Here is an 8,460-nt window from a genome sequence, read left to right as displayed (position 1 = left end):
TTAGTGACGTGCCACTTTTTGACACGTCAATAATTTCTAACATGTCAATAATTTTTTTGATGTGCGACCTTTTGACACGTCAATAATTTGTTGACGTGTCAGATATTGACATGTCAAAAAAAAATTTTGCCGTGCCACTTTTTGACACGTCAATAAATTATTGACGTGGTGAAACTGCAACGTGAAAAAAAAAATTTTAACGTGCCAATTTCTGACACGTCAATAATTTTTGACGTGTCAAAATTGGCACGTCAAAAAATTGAAATTTTTGACACCCGCCTTATTAACCTTTGACACACGTCAATACTACCAAGTCAAAAAAGGTTTCTGACGTGTCAGTATGCTTGACACGCCAAAAACTATTGGTCAACAAAAACCCCTTTTTTTTTTGTAGTGAGAGCACCTTGAAGTGATGAAACAAATTGACACTTGTTATCTGCGAAAGAAATTTAGAAAACAAGAAAAGAAACAAAAACAAAGATAACCTAAACTACGACACAAAAACTAACACTAATTGATTGTAGATCTTAACATGCACGATTCTCTATTTCATCTTTTTCTTGTCTGCAATCTTCCAACACATCATGCTTTTATAGTCATTCGCAGCATCAAATGACTTACCCCCATGGAAAGTATCAAGTTTTGATGGGTTTATCACAAGAAAGTCATTCTTCGATATTAAATGTGCATACTTGTCTGCCATTGGCAAGGGTTTTAATTTAACCTTCGGGACATTCTCACTTGACGGCAAAAGGTTGAGCTCATGAGGTGGTAATTCAATTATAGGCTTCCATACATTACCTCTAATCCATGTGTAGAGTCATCACAAAAAATAAAATCACAAGGGTTAGTCAAGCAAGAATCTACAATGTGACCATTAATTAAGCACTCAATATATTTTCGAATCATATCAAATCAAACAAAGTAAGCATTTGATATAAACAAAAATCATAATGAGTCAAAATAAACTTGTCACACAAAATTATTCTCAAATTAAAAAGCATCCCCAAAATGTATAAATAAAAAAACATAGAAAAGAAATAACTTGAATATTTAGAATAAATCCCTAAATACTCAACAATAGTTGCATGAAGCCCTCTGCTTTGTTATTTTCTTTTCTTTTATGCCGTATGGGCTCTTCTCCCAGCCAAGACCGGCGTTGTGGCCCTTCTCGTTTTCAAAATTATAAGAATCCTTTTATACAAGATTTGTAGTCGGTCTTGACCTTCAGTGTGGCATGTGGTGTCTAATTTCTTCTGGCCAAATGGACGATTTAATCCATTTGTAAAATAAACTTCTATCTAAGATCCTAGGTGACGTAAGTCTAATGATTGACAATCTTGATCAAGGAATTACTTTGATACAATATATGCTTTGTTGTTAGAGGGTACTTCTAGTTCTTGATGATGTGGATCAATTAGTCCAACTAGAAAAGTTAGCAAGAAAAGGTAATTGGTTTGGCTTAGGAAGTAAAATAATCATAACAACAAGGGATAAAGATTTACTTCGTGCACACAGAGTTGATTCAGTATACCAGGTGAATAAGTTGGATCACAATGAAGAACTTCAACTCTTCAGTCGACATGCCTTTAAAAGTGGCAAACCTAATGGTGATTTTATGGAACTCACTGAACATGTAATAGGTTATGCAAGGGGCCTTCCACTGGCTTTTGTATTGCTAAGTTTGGATCTATCTAGTAAAAGCTTGCATGAAAGGAAAAGTGCATTGGAGTGGGATAAAAGCATTCCAAATAAAAAATAAAAAAAAAAAATCATGATATACTTAGAATAGTTTATGATGGGTTTGGATCTATCTAGTTATGCAAGGGGCCTTCCACTGGCTTTAGTACATGTAATAGGTTATGCAAGGGGCCTTTCACAGGCTTTAGTATTGCTGCGTTCGGATCTACCTAGTAAAAGCTTGCATGAATGGAAAAGTGCAGTGGAGAGGTATAAAAGCATTCCTAATAAAAAAAATTGACGATAGACTTAGAATAAGTTATGATGGGTTGGAGGACACTGTGAAAGATATTTTCCTTGACATTGCATATTTTTCAAAGGAGAAAAAGTAGGTAATGCATGGAAAATACTAGACGAGGGTGATTTCTTTTCAGATTATGGTATAAAAGTGCCTGTGTATAAGTCTTTCATATCTATTGATGAGTGTGAGAGATTAACTATGCATGACTTGCTGCAAGAAGTGAGTAGAGAAATTGTTCGACAAGAATCACCCAAAGAACCTGGCAAACGTAGTAGGTTGTAGTTTCATAAAGATGTTTCTAACAAATTATTAACAAATTACTCATTTTATTATTGGAATATATATATATATATATATATATATATATATATATATATATATATATATATATATAGTGACACATGTCATCATTTTATTGGCTCTCATGTGGCACACTAACGGAATCCGGTCAAGTGTTTTGATCGAATTTGACTACAGGGAGCAAATTGTTACTTATGAAAAAGAAACTATTGTAAATTATAAAAGTTTTTTCACATAAGTCTTAGCGTACTTTTTTCTAGGACATGACGAATATCTTTATGAAACTACAACCTACTACATTGGCCGGGTTCTTTGGGTGATTCTTGTCGAACAATTTCTCTACCCACTTCTTACAGCAAGGCATGCATAGTTAATCTCTCAAACTCATCAATAGATGTGAGAGACTTATCTACAAGCACTTTTATACCATAATCTGAAAGGAAATCACCCTTGTCTTGTATTTCCTGACATTACCTACTTTTCTCCTTTGAAAAAATATGCAATGTCAAGGAAAATATCTTTCACAGTGTCCTCCAACCCATCATATCTTATTCTTTTTTTTTTTTTTTTTTTTTTTTTTGACATGTCTGCACAAAGGGGGGAGGGGATTCGAACTAGTGACCTCCACTTCATTAAGTGTGGTCCCAGCCGATTGAGCTAACTCTTGGGGAAGTATACAGTGAATGTTTTTTATTAGGAATGCTTTTATACCTATTCAATGCACTTTTCCATTCATGCAAGCTTTTACTAGATAGATTTGAACCTAGCAATACTAAAGCCCGTGGAAGTCCCCTTGCTTAACCTATTACATGTTCTATGAGTTTCATAAAATCATTGTTAGGTTCGCCACTTTTAAAGGCATGTCGACTGAAGAGTTGAAGTGCTTCATTGTAATCCAACTTATTTACCCGGTATACTGAATCAACTCCGTGTGGATGAAGTAAATCTTTATCTCTTGTTGTTATGATAATTTTACTTCCTAAGCCAAACCAATTACCTTTTCCAGCTAACTTTTCTAATTGAACTAATTGATCCACATCATCAAGAACTAAAAGTACCTTCAAATAGCAAAGCCTATATTGTATCAAAGTAATTCCTTGATCAAGATTGTTAATCATTAGACTTACGTCACCTAGGATCTTAGAAAGAAGTTTATTTTGCAAACGGATTAAACTGTCCATTTGGCCAGAAGTGTCTCTAATGTTTTCAAGAAAACAACTACCTTCAAACTGTGTGGCAATTGAGTTGTAGGTGGCTTTGGCGAGAGTTGTTGGGTGGTCCCTCTTATGTGGGGACCTCATGGACTACAACAAAACAAAGAGTTTTGTTTGTAGTAGAATTCTAACACACTATACGGTTGTTTATAAGAGAAAAATAAGGAGAAGTAAAGAAAGAGTGTAGCGCAGGGAGAGAAAGAAAAAGAAAAAGGAGAAAAAAATGGGTTTCGCCCATTCACATCCGTCAGAGATTGGAGATTCGTTTGTGGTTCGATCTTGAAGCAATTTTAGAGTGTTGCTCCTGACAACGAGTGCTACGTATTGACTGGTGTCGATCGTTGGAATTCCTCTCCAATCGCTTGGCTGCTAATACCTACTTGGTGAGATCTTTCTTTATTGTTGTTCCAATCCACTTTAGGGTGATGAATTTATGTTTAATCCAAGAATGCATGTATTCTTGATGTAGTGATAACCTCTAGATATTTCTATGGGAAAGACAATTGTAAACTCATTATTGTTGATAGTGGAAGATTTAACTGGACTCCGTCCCGTGGTTTTTATCCTCGCACTGGAGGGTTTTCCACGTAAAAATCTAGGTGTCTTGCTTGTGGGTTTGCTTGATTATTATTTTGCTACTGTGTTCCTATTTAATTTGCACAAAGAGGGGTAGATTAATTCCGCTGAGCATCTAATATTGTTAGAAATAATGCAAAATGTGTTCCTATTAAATAGCCTAATTCTTAACAAATATAGGTGTGTTCGGAGTCTTTTTATATATTTTTTTCCAGTTCCTTATGTTTTCTATGTATCTCATCTATAAAAAATAAGAAGGTTATATATATGTCGAGTCAGTAAAATCTAAACATTTAATTAACTAATATTTATAATGTTTAATGAATCTAGATAATCTTTATTCAAGTTATAAAGAAAAAACAAAATCAGTATTTGTGATCTTAACCAAAAATTCAATATCCAAAAAGAGTTGTCGTCCAAGTGAAACTGCAACTAAAGTCATTGCAAATCTTGTTTATAAGCTTTTAAACAAATGCACAATTTGTGTTAGATATCATACCTTTAATAATACTCAAAGCAGCAAGAGAAGATTGCGCAATATTCAGTCCAGCATGAGGCAACCATGGTGATGTAGCAGTTGAAAAAGGAAGGAAGTGCAGGCCACGGTTGTGTAGAAGATCCTCACTGATCAATGCAAACATAATTGAGTAAACCTTCTTTCAATTTCTAAATGTGTAAGTAAACCTTGGTTTTTATGTTCTTTCATTCATCCCTTATGTTTTTTGTTAAGGTCATTGCCATGGAAAAGATCAACCAACTTTCTTATACGAATTGTCATTTTCACTTGGTTTAATTAGGACCACTACAAAAAGGACCCCAATTCAAGGGAAGAATTTGATTTCAAGTAGCTTGTGGAGGCATTACAATCTGAATGTTCCATTGAAGAATTTGAGCTCTTTGTTGTAATTTCTAGAAAAATTTGGCTTCGCCGGAACATGGTAGTTCATGGCGGGGGATTTTTTAGACCCTAATGTTGTAACAAAAGGGGCAGTGGAATCATATGAAGTATATAAGAAGATTGTAGGACAGGATGAAAAAAGAAAAAAAAAAGAATCGCGAGCCTATCTATCCATGCTAGAAAGCCCCCCACGATAGTGAACACAGTCAATATCAAGAGACAAAACTGGAGAAAATATGGCCACATTGTGGAATCTGGATTATATCAAAGATGTTCAAAGTGGCAAATTGTTCATATAAAAAGGGAGACAAATTTTGCTGCCCATGAACTAGTCAAATTGGTTGTCTACCAAAGTATAGATCAGGTTTGGATTGAAAAAATTTCAAGATCTATCAGTGACCAAGTTTTGTTTGGGCGTTATGCTCTTATTTTTTGATATGAATAAAGAATCAAAGATGATGGAATTCTTTTCAAAAAAAAAAAAAAAAAATTATTGTCACACTTATATACACCAAATATATATTAAAGAGAAATTAACAAGAATAAATGAATATTTCCTTTGTTTGCATTAGTGCGAACGTTTCCTTTGACAACATTAAGTACCATATTACTTGCTTTTCTTTCTTCTTTTTTTTGTCTTCTACACTTTAAACCTAAACATGATTTGCTCATATGATTTCATTACACAAGTAATTTCCTTAGCTGTAGTTACCATCTTTTTCTCTTTCTCAGCGTTTACGGCAATCATATGATAATGGTTAATAGAGTCGAGGGAGGTCAGATAATTCTCTCAAATGCTTCGCTCAGCCATTTCCTTCCACGTACGCTTGAATAGACAACAAACTCAATTCTCCAAATGGAAGTTACAAACAAAACACACAAGTCTTTCCTTACGTCTCCTCTTCTCTTCATTATGTTTCCTTCTTCCCTCTTGCCCACGAGGTGGACTTTGAAAAATATAATAAAACAAAAGGAAATGCTAGGTGTTCTTCTAGTGTTCTCCTAGTGTCCTCCCAACTATGATGTGACTTTTAAAATCACCAATAGATTAAAAGTCAATAATGATAATCTCTAGATTTAAAGTCAATATTAAATCACCAATGGCTTTTAAAATGTTCTTTTTAAAATTACCAATAGATTTTGTTGGGATTTTCCATTAAATCCCAACAAAATACCCCTTTTTAGAAAAAAAATATTTAAATTTTTTTGCATGTTGTTAAATTCGAACCAACGCCTTAATCTTTGTAATTTTTTTCTTTTCTTTTTTTCCTAAAACAAATTGGAGTATATTGGAAAAATTTAGTGGATGGGTGAGATTGCAAACAATTGAAAGATAGATACACTAAATTGTGACAAATTAAACTTTAGGGGGACATTGCAAAAGTGATGACAATTCAAGGGGGTTAAGTGAAGTTTTCCCAAAAAATTACTTAAGACTCCATACGATAAGTATAAATGACAAATAACTCCCTATCTTGAACTTTTATTTGAAATTTTGACCAAAACCATGCCCAACCATCCTAAATCCCCAGGGGTGGTTCGGCTACCTCATTGGCCAATTTTGAGTGGTCCAACGAAACCCTATATATATTTTTTTGTTTTATATTTTTTTATTTATATATTTTTTTTTTCTTTTGTTTTTTCTGTTTTTATTATAAGAAAAATGTACTGTATTATTATTAGTGCTAATATGACATTTGGGGATTGAGATCCCCTAGAATTCCCTTTAAATTTGAGATTCTTAGCCATTTATCTCATCTAAGCGTCTAGAATAAGTCATGTTTCCTCATTAAATGCTAAAACATGACTTATTTTAGACGTTTAGATGAGATGAAAAACTAAATTTTATGAATTTGAGAATCTCAAATTTAAAGAGAATTCTAAGGGATCTCAATCCGCCATTTGGAGGTATGCATTTGAAGGGTTTTCTATAATAAGTTTAGACCGAAAATGAAGGTGGAGAGTTGTGTTATTTGTGCTCACACGAAGAGTTTTTAGAAGTGACGGGGCCACGTGGAGTCCAATAAGAGTGATGGCCCCAACTAAAGCTGGAAAAAAAAAAATTAAGTCTTATATGTTTGGCTAATGGCCCCTCCAAAAATAGTCAACAACCCAACAATTAGCCTGTACGTGGTTGTGTGCACAAGTTCAAGTTGTTTCTCTTTAATGTAGTGGGTTTGCCATTTGCAGCAGAAAACTCCCATAAAGCGGGTCAAAGTCCATCTTTATAAGCTTGTTGCCTTTGCTGACAAGTTTCTCATTTTTCTTTAATTTGATGCGTCGCGAGCATGTGACAACTTGCATTATTATCTTGAAAAACTTTCATAATTAGGGAGGTATAGTTAGCGGTTCTGCAATTCTCTCTCAATTTTCTCTACTAACTAGTACTCTTGCAACTTCACCCATGGCCTTCCACACAGCTTCTTCGTCATTCACTTCTTTCATATGTCAATGGGATGTACTCTTGAGTTTTAGAGGCGAAGATATTCGTAAAACTTTCACTGCTCATCTATACAAAGATTTACGTCGAAAAGGAAATTTCATGGATGACAAACTTCGAAGCGGAGAGGAAATTTCACCGACACTTGTCAAAGCCATTGAAGAGTTAAAGATTTCAATCATTGTACTCTCTAAAAACTACACATCATCCCGATGGTGCTTGGACAAGCTGATGAAGATCCTCGAGTGCATAAAGACAAGGGAGATACTAGTTCTACCACTATTCTATGACGTAAATCCTTCGGAAGTATGGCATCAAACCAATAGTGTTGGAGAAGCATTCACTGAACTTGCAAAAAGGTTCAATGATGATGAAATGAAGGTGGAGGGGTGGAAGAGAGCCCTAAAAGAAGTGGCCAATTTATCCAAGATGTATTTGGGAAGCAAGTATTTCTAACCACCTTTGTTGTCTCCCTCTATATTGTTCTTTTTTTCTTCTAATTATGGTACATCCCATATACACATGTTTTCATGCATGCATGATAACTATTTGACATTTAAAAATGTCTACTTGTAATTAACCTTTTAAATAATCTTTGTTATAAAATTAATTAAACTCGGCCGATTCTTTTGTTTTAGATGGGATAATTTGCTTAAATAACTTTTTCACGACTTAAAAAAAAAATGGAAAATGAACTTTCCATTTGTTGCGCACATATCGGGGTTGTTTGTCAAACTCCTCCCCACCCCTCCTTTTTACTACTATTCAAATAAAAAAATCACTACAAAACAAAATTTTCTACTTTTCAATACCACTTTTTCACTTTTCTATACCAATTATTATTATTATTATTATTATACAAAAAGTAAAGCCATCTACAACTCGATTGCTTTCACTTTGAAGATGGTTGTTTTCTTGAAAACATTAGAGAAACTTCCAACAAAAAGGGCCTGATCCATTTGCAAATTAAACTTATTTCTAAAATCCTAGGAGGTTCAAGTCAAATGGTTGACAAAGTTGATCAAGGAATTACTTTCATACAACAAAGGCT

At 34.0% G+C, this 8,460-nt stretch overlaps 1 pseudogene; it reads left to right on the top strand.

Annotated features, from left to right (window-relative positions):
* The first annotated feature begins 7,373 nt into the window (after positions 1 to 7,373).
* Positions 7,374 to 7,865, top strand: LOC148584566 (toll/interleukin-1 receptor-like protein pseudogene; annotated as a pseudogene).
* The last annotated feature ends 595 nt before the right edge of the window (positions 7,866 to 8,460 follow it).

The sequence above is a fragment of the Corylus avellana genome, chromosome 7 (genome assembly GCF_965113065.1).
Source record: "Corylus avellana chromosome 7, dhCorAvel1.hap1.2, whole genome shotgun sequence".
NCBI lineage: Eukaryota > Viridiplantae > Streptophyta > Magnoliopsida > Fagales > Betulaceae > Corylus > Corylus avellana.
Note: the sequence above shows the minus strand (reverse complement) of the source record. Positions and strands in the feature narration are given on the sequence as shown.